The sequence below is a fragment of the Rhinopithecus bieti genome, unplaced genomic scaffold, assembly GCF_001698545.2.
Source record: "Rhinopithecus bieti isolate Rb0 unplaced genomic scaffold, ASM169854v2 scaffold_15146, whole genome shotgun sequence".
In the NCBI taxonomy this organism is placed as follows: domain Eukaryota; kingdom Metazoa; phylum Chordata; class Mammalia; order Primates; family Cercopithecidae; genus Rhinopithecus; species Rhinopithecus bieti.
In genome coordinates this window covers 1,605,201-1,620,879 of record NW_016808195.1, presented here as the reverse complement: position 1 = coordinate 1,620,879, position 15,679 = coordinate 1,605,201, and the positions used below count along the sequence as shown (strand labels likewise).

Below are 15,679 nucleotides of genomic sequence, written 5' to 3'. Positions count from 1 at the left end.
ACTCCTCTCTTAACAATTGATTTTTAAAACTAAAAAATCAAGAATATAAAAAATTTTTACATCAAACAAAAGTCTAATAAACAATGTAGAATACTCCCCCCCACCCGAGAAAAGTAGGATATTCATTCTCTTCAAGTGCCACCAAACAAATACCAGGAAATAGTATATTCTGAGCCACAAAATGAATGTTGACAAGTTTAAAATAATTGTACAGAGTGCATTCTCTGACCATAATGAAATCAAACTAGAAATTAATTATAGAAAGATAAAAGAAAAATCTGCAAACATTTGAAAATTAAACCATCTAAATGGCTCATGAATAAAACAGTAAATCTCAAGGGAAAATACATTGACCTGAACAAAATGAAAATACAACACAATAAAATTTATGGGACACAGCTAAAGCAATACTGAGGGAGAAATTTATATCACTAAATGCATATGCTGGAAAAGAGGAAATTTTCTCAGTAATCGAAGCTTCCATCTCAGAAATCTAGAAAAAGCTCAAAATATCCCAAAGCAAGCACAAGGAAATAAATTAAAACACAGAAATCCCCAAAATTGAAAACAAGAAAGCAAGAAAATCAACGAAACAAAGAGCTGGTTCTTTTAAAAGTTCAATAAATAGAATTAATAGACCTCCAGCAAGACTGGCAAAGAAACAACAGAATAGACAAAAATTATCCACGTCAAAAATGAAATGGATATCACCACTGACACAGCAGAATCAAGGGATAATAAGAAACTGATGTAGACAACTCTAGATAAAATGGGCCAATTTCCTAAAAAAACACAAACTACCAAAACTCACTGAATGCAAAATAGATATTTTCAATAGCTCTATATCTGTTAAGGAAACTGAATTTGTTATTTTAAAACCTCCAAAAAAGACATCTCCAGACCCAGATGATTTCATTGGGGAATGCCTACAATTTGTTTAAAGAAAAATTAATTCCAATTCTGTAAATATTTTCCAGAAAATAAAGGAGAATAGGTAATTTCTCAAATTGTTTTATGAAGCTAGTATTACTCTGATATCAAACCCAGGAAAAACAATATAAAAAATTACAGACCCAAAGTCATCATTAATATAGATGCAAAAGTTATTAACAAAAGATGAGAAAACAGAATTCATCAATAAAAAATTATACATAATGGCCAAATGGAGTCTATTCCAGGTATGCAAATCTAGGTCAATATCTGAAAATCAGTTAATAGACTGCATTAACAAGCTAAAGCAGAAAAATTACATGATCATATCAATGCATTAATTAAATTCAAATGGAATTAATGCAGAAGAAAACTAATTCACCCATTCTCGCTAAAAAATATCTCAGAAAAATAGAAATACTCCCTCAACTTTATAAAAATCATCTACATACAATATACAGCTAACATTATACTTATTAGTGACAGACTGAATATTTTCCCCTGAGACTGAGAACAGGACAATGATGTTCACTCTTACACTTTTATTCAACATAGTCTTAAAAGTTTCAGTCAGTGTAATAAGGCAAGAAAATAAAATACTAGGCATATGCATTAGGAAGAAATAAGACTATTTCTATTTGCAGGTGACATGATTGTCTTTGTAGAAAATCCAAGGAATCTACAATATACTCCTAGAACTAATAGGCAAGTCACTAAAATTACAGAATATAAGATAAACATACAAAAATTTATTGTATTTTGGTATACCAGACAGAATATACATGCAGCAAACAAAAGGTGTATAGGACTCATATGCTGAAAACTACACAATGTTGATAACATAAATCAAAGAGGACCTATGTAGATGAAGCGACATACTGTGTCCATGGATTGGACTATTCAAATAGTAAAGATGTCAATTTTTCCCAAATTGGTATATAAATTTAATCACTATCAAAATCCAAGAAGTTTTTTCTAGGTACAAGATTATTATGCAATTTATATGAAAAGGCATAAAACCTAGAATAGTTAAAACAATTTTGAAAAAAATAAAGTGGAAGGAATCCATCTACCTGATTTTAAGATTTATGTGATTATAGTCATTGAGACTGTGGTACTGGCAGGGTTATAAACAATGGAAAAAATACAGAATCCAGAAGTAGATCCACACAAATATGCAACTGATTTTTTTAACAAAGTTACAAGAACAATTCAATGGAGGAAGAACAGTCATAAAAAAGTGATGCTAGTACAAAAAATCCAAATAAACACACAAGGAAACCTTGATCTTAATGTTACACTTTATACCAAACTTAACTCAAAATGGATCATAGACTTAAATGTAATACATAAAAGTATAAAATTTTTAGAGAAAATAGGATAAATATATAAGATTTAGAAGTAGGCAAAAGTGAAAAGAAAATTGATTCAAATTGCTTTAAAATTGATGTAAATAAACCTTTTGATCTGTGTAATACCCTATGAAGAGGATAAAAGATAAGTTATGGGTTGAAAGAAAACATTTCCCAACCACATATTCAACAAAGGAATAGTATATAAAGAACACTCAAAACTAAGAAAAAAAATTAATTAAAACATAAGCAAAAGACATTAAGAAATATTTCACCAAACAAAATACATAGCTGAGAAATAAGCACATAAAAACATACTGAGCATCATTAACCATTAGGAAAATGCAAATTAAAACCACAGTGAGATATTGCTGTACACCTATTGAAATAACTAAAGAGTAGTGACACCACCAAATGTTGGTGAGGATGTGGAGAAATTAAGGCCCTCCTACCTTGCTGGTAAGAATGTAAAATGATAGTCACTCTGGAAGAATATGGCAGTTTCTTAAAATACTAAACATGCAAATACATCTAGGAATTAAAATACTAAATGCACATATATTAAAATACTAAACATACCATACAATCCAGGAATTAAACTTCTGTCTGTGCATTTATATTAGAAAAAATAAAGACTTCTATTCACACAAAACCTGTGCACAAATGTTTATAGCAACTTTATAACAGAGCTGGAAATAACTCAGATGTCCTTCAAAGGTGAATGGTTAAACAATCTGTAGTTCGAGTCCCAGATACTTCCTAGTTATGTGAAAACACAGTTATATTATTTTATTCCTTTGCCTCCATTTTCGCTCTTGTAGAAGAAGAATAATTGTGTCAATCAAAGTTTTTGAGGGAATTAAATGAGTCAAAGTATGTAGAGCACTTAACATGGTGCTGGCACAAAGTACTCAGCAAAATTACCACCAATAGGGAGTGTAAATTAGTTCAACCATTGTAGAAGACAGTGTGGAGATTCATCAAGGATCTAGAACCATAAATACAATTTGACCCAGCAATCCCATTACTAGATATATACCCTATAAATCATTCTACTATAAAGACACATGCACACATATGTTTATTGCAGCACTGNACACAGTTATATTATTTTATTCCTTTGCCTCCATTTTCGCTCTTGTAGAAGAAGAATAATTGTGTCAATCAAAGTTTTTGAGGGAATTAAATGAGTCAAAGTATGTAGAGCACTTAACATGGTGCTGGCACAAAGTACTCAGCAAAAATTACCACCAATAGGGAGTGTAAATTAGTTCAACCATTGTAGAAGACAGTGTGGAGATTCATCAAGGATCTAGAACCATAAATACAATTTGACCCAGCAATCCCATTACTAGATATATACCCTATAAATCATTCTACTATAAAGACACATGCACACATATGTTTATTGCAGCACTGTTCACAATAGCAAAGACTTGGAACCAACCTAAATGCCCATCAATGATGGATTGGATAAAGAAAATGTAGCACATACACACCATGGAATACTATGCAGCCATGAAAAAAGGATGAGTTTATGTCCTTTGCAGGGACATGGATGAAGCTGGAAGCCATCATTCTTAGCAAACTAACACAGGAACAGAAAACCAAACACTGCATGTTCTCATAAGTGGGAGTTGAACAATGAGAACACATGGACACAGGGAAGGAAAACCACACACTGCAGCCTGTCAGGGGTTGGGGGACTAGGAGAGGGATAGCATTAGGAGAAATGCCTAATGTAGGTGACGGGTTGATGGGTGCAGCAAACCACCACAGCATGTGTATACCTATGTAACCTGCACGTTCTGCACGTGTATCGCAGAATTTATAATAAAAAATAAAAATTACCACCAATAACACTTGCACAGCTTGTGGAAGTTAGTCTTAAGATTATGAAATCATTCTGGTTGTGTAGTACTGGTGTCGGGGATGGGGATGGGAGCAAAAGCCTCTGTCCACCATTACTTCTTTAATTGACTAGTTTGGGCAACAAGAATATAAAAGCTAGACATGACATACTGTGTAAAAATCAGAACCGAAAAGCATGATGTGGTCAGTAAGAAATGGAAATACATACAAAAATGCTAAATTGCTTAAGTATAGAAAGATTGCCTGCTGGAAATAGGACCTATCAGTAAAACTGTGAAGTGTGATTTTTTAAATGTGATTTATTAGAAAATTCCAGCAGCCAGACAACAGAAAGATAGTCCCTCTAATAAAAACTGAACATAGCATTTCTTATCTATTATTTGTTTATTAGGGTTCTAATTAGCCAGACAGTGTCACCTAATTTCAACACATTTTACAAATAATTTGCCATATGTCTATTAGTATTTACAATTTCCAGGCAATTTGGAAAATGAACATATTTGAGGACTCTCTATTCACTGGTTAGCATGAAAACCCAAGGGATGCTATGGACACATTTTTTCCTAAATTGCACGTGCCTCTCTTTACTGGGAAAGTGATAATGGGAAAGAGCTGGTCTTAGGAGAAAGACCAGTGATGGAAATTATACTAGTCTTGGGAGAAAGACGATGTGGTTTGAGGTCCCACGTTCACCACCAAATTCCCGTGTGGCTTTGAGCAGTTGTATTCACTTCTCTGAGCTTCAGCACTCTCCTCCATAGCACAGAGGGCCTGCACTAAATAACCTCCAGTTACCCACGAGTGCAACATTCTGCAATTTAACCATATCTGTGATTCTAGACCACACTTGTCCCTAGAAGCCATGGCACTCTGAGTGAAGGGAAGTAAAGGAACAGGGAATTAAGCATTCTTATGTTTAGCAGATGGAGAATTTTGAAATGCCAATTCACTTTTTAAAAAATTCTAGACTGTCTAAAGCACAGGCAAATTTCATGTTCTTAAAAATTCCTAGCTTGTGTCTTACACGCACAGCGATGCAGATTTTAGATGGTGTGGGTGTTTCTTCTCTTGTCAAGTGTTTCCTATGTCCATGTTTCTTCTTGGTAGTCTGATAAGATCTATAGGTACATATAAAGTTCACAGTTACTCTCACAACCAACCAAAATCTTAGGTAAAGATTTTCATGAAGTTAGATACTATGTTCACTTCTTTCCAACACCTTTTATTCCCAAGTTTGGTAATATTTCTTTTTTACTACCCTTAAAATCAACTTAATGCTCATTTTACCATCTCTTTTATTTATGGATCCATCAATAATTATCCATCAATACAGCAACTTGCTCATGACATTTATGCCAATTAGTTGAGTCATAGGTAACTTAATAAAAGGATTATACATGAAAATCTCATTTTAGGGTATGAATCGAAGCTATCAATAAGCCCATTAATAATTCCGATTTTCTGTATGTTTGCACCATTCACATAATCTGCAACTATAATATATTGGTCCCACTTTCCTTATTTTGTATAATCAAACAGTAATCAATAAAAACTATGACTACTGCAGAATGAGACTTCTGAAGCTTTGAGGGCAAATTCATCATCAGCATGCATACAGAAGTCACCGCAGAGAGTCTTGTCTTTCTTTCTTAAGTGCCCTTGAAACCAAGCAACTGAATTATATTTAAGGCCCCCAAAGGGAGCTACAAGGTTATACTTGTCTCACACTTAATTACATGCATTATCAAAGGTAGATGGACAAAGTCATTTTGTACCATACGTACAGAATAAAAATCACTATGAATTTTGATATTGCTGGCTCATTGATTCACAGAAAGTAGAAATTTATGCAAGAGCCATGTCTAACAATGTAAATGTTCAGCCAAGTCGAAGAACACTGCCTTCACTGTTCTGGGACTCAGCCTCACATTCACAGACTTGCCATTCTTCTCTTTCACTCTTGGGCCTAGTGAGGCAGCTTATTTTTCCTTTTTCTTTCATTGGTCACAGTTATTTATTTTCAGTGTGTCATCTTCTCTAAGTTTCTGAGGGAGTGTTAGCTTGAGGCCTTGCCTTGACATAATCAGATATAATCAGAAAATGAAAAATTCCATAGGAAAGAGAACTATTTTAGCCAAGGTGTGCGAGAGAAATACCGCCACTTTCAAGGACTGTTTTCTTTTACTGGAGCCTGCTCAATAGGGACGTCAGCTTTGCTGGGGTAAGTAAAAGCATCCTGGCCTTACCTACATAGTGGGGGAGTAATTGCCTCTTAGAATCATCAAGTCTGAGTTCTGAATTAGGCCCAGGATATAACTACTTTTCTTTACACTGCATTTGAAATTTCATTTGGCTTACTGGGTGCGAGATCCACATTTCTAACAGAATGTTTTATTTTTTGTCAATTGATTTCATTATGATAAGCTGATGGCAAATGCTACTTCCTTACGCAACAGGGCTTGCAGCCTGAATGTGCCTGAATACATTTTATGATAAATAATATATCCTGCTATCCTGCATTCATCCAGTGCAGCCTGAGGAAGCAGATGGGGTTACAGCCTTCTCAAAGCAGACAGAAACTACAGCTTTGAGGAAGAGAATGAGATCATTACATGGCTTCCCGATTTCATCTTGATAAACTCTGAAGCTGCCATATTGCAGTAGTTTTCAACTATAGGTGGGAAGTTTGGCTTTCCTTTGAGTTCAAAGGAGAAAACTGGTGCTTAAAGAAAAATGTGTTTGCTCCCTAAGTATGAGTTACTTCTTCCAGGAAAAAAAAAAGCCCCATGCATGCAGGTCTATGATGAATACATTTAGGGCAGTCCTGTGGCCTGCTATTAAGGCTGGAGTGACACTATCCCTAACCCTAAGGTGAAAAGTAATGTTAAAAATAAAAATTATACTGAGCTGCTAGTTATTTGGCCTACAGGAGTACATGCATGCATGCATCTGGTGAAACTTGGTTTTTCTCTGAATTTGCCAGGCAATTCTGGCCAAGGTAGGCAGAGGAGAATCTGAAAACTGTGGAGAGGAGCTTGACCTCCAAAAGCCAATATGGCACTCTGCTACTCCCTTCTTCCACAGTTTCTTCTCTGTTTCCAGATCTTGCAAATGTACAGTCAAGAGTGCTTGAAGTATTATTCCATTAACAGATGTACTGTTACATTAAGCCATTAATCAGGCAAATCACAGCTGTTGTTTTCTTTCTAGATGTTACTATAATTACTCTTAATAACACCTACTGAGTTCATCATTTCATCCATTGATGACTTTTTAAAAATTTCTTGGATAATTCATTTCTTACAGTCTATATGGATTTAAGGGTTCAGGATCTCTCAGGTTTTCACCATGTATTTTTTAAAGAGTATAGCAGTATAACATCACATATGAGTAGATTAATAGGCTCTTGCGAGACTGAAGGTTGAAACCCACATGCTGACTTTACAATTAAATCATACTCCTCTCGTGCTAAAAGATGAGCTTTATCTTTTGAAGCCTACAATGCTCGTAAGTCCAGTGAAAAAGGCTACCTTTCAAAGGAATGGAGCTTTGAGGAACGGAATGGAGCTTAGTCCAGCTGCGTAGTTTACAGATGATAAAACTAGGACCTAGAGAAATGAAGTCTGAATTCCTGAGGCAAAAGAACACCAGAGTCCAAGGTTCATGGCTCTCAATTCAGTGTTGCTTCTTCTTGTTTTGTTTTGCGACAGACTCTCGCCCTGTCATCCAGGCTGGAGTGCAGTGGCGCCATCTCAGCTCAATGCAACCTCTGCCTCCTGGATTCAAGCGATTCTCTCGTCTTAGCCTCCCAAGTAGCTAGGATTATAGGCATGCACCAACATGCCTGACTAATTTTCGTTTTTTTTTTTTTTTTTTTGTTTTGTTTTGTTTTGTTTTTTGTTTGTTTGTTTTTAGTAGAGATGGAGTTTCACCATGTTGGCCAGACTGGTCACGAACTCCTGACCTCAGGTGATCCACCCACCTTGGCCTCCCAAAGTGCTGGGATTACAAGCATGAGCCACCGCACCTGGCCCAGTGTTGCTTCTACTGCCACATTCATTCTTCAAACAGCTTCTGCCATGTCAGACAGGAATGAAAATTTCTTTTGTGACTCAAAAGTAAACTAAACCAGGTTGGATTCCTGAGACTCATTCTACCCATTTACTCACTCTCCTTAAAGTAAAATTTAGCCAGGCATTCTTAAATTTTGCTTTGAACCTAGGGAGCTCTAGCTTTTCTGCTGCTGATTAAATATCACTGATTTCTCATTTTCTGGTGACATCGTTTTACAATTCTTTTGACTACAAAGTTTCAGCTTCTGGAGTCTTTTCATTTTTTTACAAAAAACACTTTTATTAAGAGATGAAGTTGGGTAGTCAGAATAGAAGTGAGTGCGGTTTAGCAGAAAAAAAAAACCATGGGCTTTGGAATAAAACTTGCATATGAATTCCAGTTCTACCTCCTATAATTGTGTAGCCTTGGCAAGTTACTTTGCCTGTCAAATGCTCACATTAAAAGAGCGTGTGTGTGTGTGTGTGTGTGTGTGTGTGTGTGTAATTACCTAGTACAATTCAATAACTGGCCCACAGAAGGCACTTAATAATTAGTAGTTACTAAGAGAACTGGATGAGAAAGAATATTAATGGATATGGCATTTTTTGTTAAGTACTGTCTTAAATGTCTGGAGAAAAGAAGGAGAATCTCATTTTCTGCTTTCGGTATTAGTGATCACTGACTTCTGTTGCCAATGCAGGGAGCCTTGCAGATAGTTAGTAGCCTGAAAACAACCTGTATTATTTGAGAGGAGGTACTTTTGTCTCTTAGCTAAAGTTTTTGCAGGTCGCTCTGGTATGGTGCAGTATCAATCTGAACTCATTAAATTGAAGAAGTGACACAGGAACACAAGAATACATTGTCTCTTTGCCTCATCTGCTTAATTAAAAATTCCAGATCCCTTCACTCTCAAGATTGATGGTGAAATCTTCACACACATGCCACCGTATGTTCTCTACCTCCTCTTCCCCAAGTACAACCTAAGGCAGTGCGTCCCAAATGTGCTTCCTGGGCTAGCTGTATCAAAATTACTCAGGAACTATTAGAAGGGCAAAACCTCAGGCCCTGCCACAGACACTTTGAGTCAGAAACTCGGGATGACTCAGAAATCTGTTTTAAACAGGCCTCCAGGCGATTCTGATGGAGTTCCAGAACCATGACCTGGAGAACCCAGTTACTATATGTTATGTAGTGCAGTTACTATATGTACTGCAGTGTTTCTCAAAGTGAAGAACAGGTACCAAGATAGGAGCAAAAATGATCTTACAGAGGACAAAGATGACTTTAGGTGACATGTATTATATCAAATATATATATATCGTATAGATCAAATGCGATCTATAAGCTAGACAGCATAGTAAAAGTTTTCCCTCTCAACTCTCTTTCCATTGTTAAGTCTCATTTTGGTGTGACTAGACCTTTAATACCTCTCTACCCATTACTAATCTCCCATTTCAACAAAGAGAGCTGGATACAATTTTGAGGTCATTAGGTAGCAGGAGGGTCCAGCTAAAACTCAGCAATAGTTCTCTTCTCCTTTAGCATGCTATTTAAATGGTAATAAACTATTTCTTTATAAATGTTTACATTAATCAAAAAAGTTAAAATACAGTTGGCACGTGGATTAGCAAAATTATGTCAGTCATATGGCAGTGAATGTATTTAGAGAAATGCTGGTATGCTAAAAAGAACCTAGTTACATAAGTGCTTTAATTTCATTTGTGCCATTTATTAGCTGTGCTACTTTTCTTAGCTGTGCTACTTTTCTAAGCCTCAATTTTCTCATCTATCAAATGGGAGTGATATTAACATCATAGAAATGGTATAAGAACTTAAGAATGGAATGTGCCTCCTGTAACCCTCAGAACATAGTAGGAACTTGCTACATTCTTATACTCTCAAATCTCACTTTGAAGTCAGGTCTCTGTGTGGCCTTCTCAATAGCATTTCTGTTGGGGCTTCAGATTCTTCATTTGTAATGTGACAGTAAAGAAGACTTGAAGATCTGGAAGGTTCCTTCCAACTCTTAACTAATATGTATTTCCACATGTGTATTGTATGTGTGTATGTTTACATATAGCGTAAATTTTGTATATAAGTATGACTTAGGCATAAATAGTTTTGTTCCCCAGGCATAAACCTTGAGTGTGCAGGGATAGTATTGAAAATAGATGACTGTGTTGGAAAAATAAAAAACCAAATTGTGAGAAATGTGGGCGCTGATGTACATATCAGAGCTCAAAGGTAATTTCATTGTATTTTATCATCATCTGTCAAACTTAAAGCAATACCGACACTAGAAAATAGATTTTTGCAGAGGTTTCTGAGGACAATGGTTTCCATGAGCTGGTGTAAATATATTCAGAGAGACTTGTTCCTACTTAATAACGTGCGTTTTTCCTTCTGAATTGCTGATGCATTCACTTACAGCATTTGAAAGGCAGTTTGTCCTTTGCTGTCAAGCGAACTTGACAGAATAATAAGAAATTCTGAAAAATTCAATCAAATCTTGTTGCTTCTCAAAGGAATTTCTCGACTACTTATTCTGTTTAAGGAGAAAAAGAGAAGACGGCATTTCTTCAGTCTTGTGTATGACACTAACCAAGTTTAACGGTACAGGCTCTCATTAGCAGGTGCCACATGGAGTTTTCCCTCTCAGTAATCCAGGGGACAGTTCCAACTGAAGTTTGGAGGTTCTTTGGGGAGTAGCAGCAATACATAAGGGGTCACTACAAGACTGTACTATTATAAAATCAGAAGCTGTTATCATCAGCTTATATATTGCTTACAACATTCTTGTGAATCTGGAGACCTAAAAACAAGTAGAAGCGGTGAAACTTGCTTCTCTTTCCTAGACAATAAAATAGCTTGCATTGTCTTTTACATAACTGACTGTTATAGAATCCCAGAAGCTAGATACACTCAGATATTGGCAATTCTGATGAAATACCCCAGGAACTATTAGACTTAATTTAGCAGGCACTGAACTGAAAATTAGTATGTAAGACAGAGAAAATGTGCTTGCAATCATGCAGACAACAGCTCAAATTACTCTCTTTGAGCTCCAGTCTTCTTATCTATAAACTGAGCATAAAATGTTTCTACCTCACAAGATTGTCCTGAGAATTAATCAAAGAGGTAATGTTGGAAGTAGCCAGAATATCTAACATTAACTGAGCACTTACTATCTGCCAGATGCTATTTCAAGGGCTTCAACCACATGGGATCATTTAAGCCTCAATAAATCTTTGAGATAGTTACCATTATTAGCTACATGTTGTGGATGTAGGAACTTATACCAGAGAAAATGTAATTAACTTGCCAGCCACAATGTGGCAGGAACAGACAGAGCCAACATGGGAACCCAAAAAGTCTGCCTGCAGATGCTCCTTCTTTAAGGCTTAAAAACACTTGACATTGTTATCAGCATTCACATGAGTTGAACCACGTGAAATTACAAATCTTTGACCATTTTTGACATAAAAATAGCAATTTTGTGTGGTGGTACCTAATAAGCACTGGATATGTATTAGCAGTAGCTACAGTTGCTACTACTGCTAATAGTAGCAATCATAATATTGATTTTATCCCAGACCCTCACTCATTAAGGAATACAGGTAATATTATAGAGTAAAAACCACTAGCTTGGTGATCAGAAGCTGGGTGAACTCTAGGTCTCAGTTCTCCCATTTGTATAATAATGGGATTGATCTTTTCCAGTTTTAATTGTCAATGGTAGAACCTTAAAAATGACCTATGAGGGAGAACTAGATATTTCTGTCCAATCTATCTTGGACCAATATCTAGTTCTGTCACGAATGACTGGTATATAGTTCATGTCATATACAACTCACCATGTGAGTTTGACAATACCCAAACTGGTACCTAGCCTGCTCAACACAGCAAGTTTACTGAGCACATGCTTGGATATTGTACTAGAATCAAATTTAGCGCTCATTTCTAAACACCTGTTTTCAATGCCTGTATTTAACTTGCTACAATAAAATAATATACAGTTTGTGGACTGACACTAGTTTATGCACTACCCTTTCAATAGCATTGGAACTCTGTGATACATATAAATTCTTAAAGGAAATATGTGTGTGTCTGTGTTCCCTTCTTGTAGAAATGTATTCTCTTTGGAGATTAAAAATGAGTATCCACAAAGCAAAGAATATTTTTAAAAGAAAGACCACAGATGGATCATAAAAACAATATTACCTGGGGCATTCATATAAGATAGAGAAAAGAAATCAGTGTGTACCAAATGTTGTTAGTACATGTGTTTTTTAAAATGTTTTTTATTTAAATGATAATTAATGGTCTTTCATGTCATCATATTTGAAGCACTAGAGAATTAGAGATAAACGAGACACGGTCACCATCCACTCATAGCTCACAGTCTAGCCAGAGACCCCAGAATGTTAGCACACAATTGTAGAATAGTGGCTAATGCTCTGAAGGAAGATGTATTTAATTTGGCTTGGGTATCACAGGGGGCTCTACACTTTCAGGTGTGATTTCTTACATTTTGTTGTTTAGAATAGTTTTATTTTTTAAAAAAATCCTTTTTATTCATTTATAACACATATAATATGAACTAATCTTAAGTGCACAGCTTGATGAACTATAACAAAGGGAATACAACCATGTAGCCACCACTCGATCAAGAAATAAAATGCTATCAGCTTTCGAGAAGGTCCTGGTGTGCCTCTTCCCAGTCACCACCCTCTCCGTTTTCACAAATGTAACCACATTCCTAATTTCCAACCAATAACTAAGTTTTCCTGTTCTTAAAACCTATTAATGGAATCACACTGATATATTCCTTGGTGGCTGGCTCTTTTGCTTAATGTCATGTCCACAGTCATGGTTCCCAAACTGCGTACTAAAGCATCCCAAGGTACCATGATGTGCTCATAAGGAGACAGCAGGATATTTTTTAAATTTTAGAGTCACGTAGTGATAAATGACAACTTTCAGACACTGAATGAAATCATAGCTCATGGTAGTTCAGTTTCAATATTAGATTGTGCTACATTTCTTTTGATGTTGTATCTTTTAACACCAGATTTTCAAGAGTATCTGTGATTAAAAGCCAGTACACACAAAAGTCAATATGAAACAAATGAGGGTGGCTAAATCCAATCTGATTCTAATATTCAAGAAGCTTTGGTATGCCCAACAGGCACACAAATCCTATTAGTAATTTCTTGTGGTTATTTAAGAATGAAAATATCAGTTTTCTTTCAATTTATGTGTATTTTTAACATGACTGCTAAGTTATTAAAACATAAGTATTAGCCAGTGGCAGTGTCTCACGCCTGTAATCCCAGCACTTTGGGAGGCCAAGGTGGGCTGATCACTTGAAGCCAGGAGTTCAAGACCAGCCTGGCCAAATAGCAAAATCTCATCTCTACTAAAAATATAAAAATTATCAGGACATGGTAGTGCACGCCTGTAATCCCAACTACTCAGGATCCTGAGGCAGGAGAATCACTTGAATCCAGGAAGTGGACATTACAGTGAGCCCATATGGAGCCACTGCACTCCAGTCTGGGTGACAGACCAAGACTGTTTCTCACAAAAACAAAGTATTAAGTTTTTGGGACCTTACTACTTAATAATCAGAACTATTATGTATTTCTTTTGGTGTGGTAGCACCTGTGAAAAAATTCCTGAGACACTAAGGGAGCTAAGAACGTTTGAGAAATCTCATTATGAGATTCATTTTTGTTGCCTCACGCAATAGTCATTTGCTAATTTTCATTTGTGTGTGGTTTTCTGCCATGTGAGTACACCACAACTTATTTACATGTTCTACTCTTGATGGAAATTTGGATTGTTTCCAGGTTAGGGCAGTTATGAAGAATGCTCCTATGAACAGTTTTGGGCATATCTTTTAGCACATGTATATATATGTATGTGTGTGTGTGTGTGTGTATATATATTTCTGTTGGATATATATTTAGGATTGAAGTTGCTGGGCCTTAATACTGCTAAACAGTTTTCTAAAGTGATTATTCCAATTTACATTCTCACCACGGTTGTTGGAGAGTATCAGTTCTACTCAAAATAACACTTGATATTTGGAGTTATTTTAATACTAGTAAGTGCAGACATATACAGATTTTTGTACTTTCTAAAGCTTAATTCAATTTTAGGGGTTCTACTTAAGAACATAATACTAAACAAATTTAAGTTTAAAGTGAGCAATTATTGAAAATGAGAAAATACAGAAAAGCATAAAATTTTAAAGCTAAAAAATAACCCCAAATATTACAAAATGAAAAAAACTTGAGAAAAATAATATGAATTCACTGCCCATCACACGCCTGCAATATTTTGTTCCTATGTCCTTTTGCTGGACATTCTTGAATTGCCCCTTCATATGGAAATAATTTTGTATTCTCACTTTTTATAGCAAAACAGATTAGTCTTTGTTATAGTATGTTTGATCAAAACTTTTTAAAAATAGTTTAGAAAAGTTTCTTTAAGTTCACAGTTTGTCAAATTTGAGGAAATTTCTATCAGATTTTTTTTAATGAACTGCAAATTTTCAGTTCATTTTAAGTTGTACAGTAAGCTTAAATGCTCTTTGAATTGGCAACACTCGTTAACAGCTTTTTTTTTTTTTTTTTTTTTTTTTTTTTTTTTTTTTTCAGTGCTCTGGTCATGGTAGCTTATGTGTTTGGTTAGATACTCCTCTTTGTTTTGTGTTGACAACCAAATCAACTCGGCAGGCAATAGGGTGTACCTAGAAGACATTTCTGTCCTTGGAAACCTGGCAATTAATTACTCAGTAAGTACTCAGTAAATAAGGCAATTAAGTACTCAAGGGTGACCACAAACCACGTAAAAATATTTCACTAAACTGAAACTAAATGTATCCCCAACTCACTTTAATCCTTCCTAGTTCCCACATATACACATAGCTGCTTCTACTGAAGTGATTATATGACTTATCTCCTCTTTTTTTCTAAACCTCTTTATGTTGAAATATATTAGTTGCTTTTCTAACATGAAGCCAGCCTTGCATTCCTGGAATGTATGCCACCTGGTCATTATGTATTAGCCTTTTTATCAATCTCTGGATTTGTCTGGAAATGTTGGATTTAGCATTATTGCTTTTATGTTTATGAAAGATTGACCTATAACATACATTTGTATTTTTCTTTCATTTTATTTAAGGTGTTCATCTGCTTTTGATATCAATGCTCTGCTGGCCTCAAAAAATAAATTGGGAAGTGTTTTGTATTTTTATATTTTCTGAAACAATTTGTATAAGATTGATGGTACTCCTTAGCTCTTGGAAGAAATTACCAGCGAAGCCACATGGGCCCTGATTTTTTTTTGGCGGGGGCGGGGGGGTGGAGAATGTTTTAAATAATAAATTCAATTGCTTTAATAAATATAGGACAATTCAGATTTTCTGTTTCTTCTTATAAAAAAAGAGGTTTTATTTTTCTAGG

The 15,679-nt window shown here is 35.4% G+C and overlaps 1 protein-coding gene across 1 annotated transcript in view; it reads left to right on the top strand.

The window, feature by feature from the left end:
• Window positions 1-6,128: 6,128 nt before the first annotated feature.
• The window catches only part of ATP10B (ATPase phospholipid transporting 10B (putative)), a 282,819-nt gene continuing 273,268 nt past the window's right edge, over window positions 6,129-15,679 (top strand). Inside the window, exon 1 of the mRNA XM_017885730.1 lies at window positions 6,129-6,375. The gene's annotated coding sequence lies outside the window, so the exon portion shown is untranslated. The remainder of the gene's footprint in view (window positions 6,376-15,679) is intronic.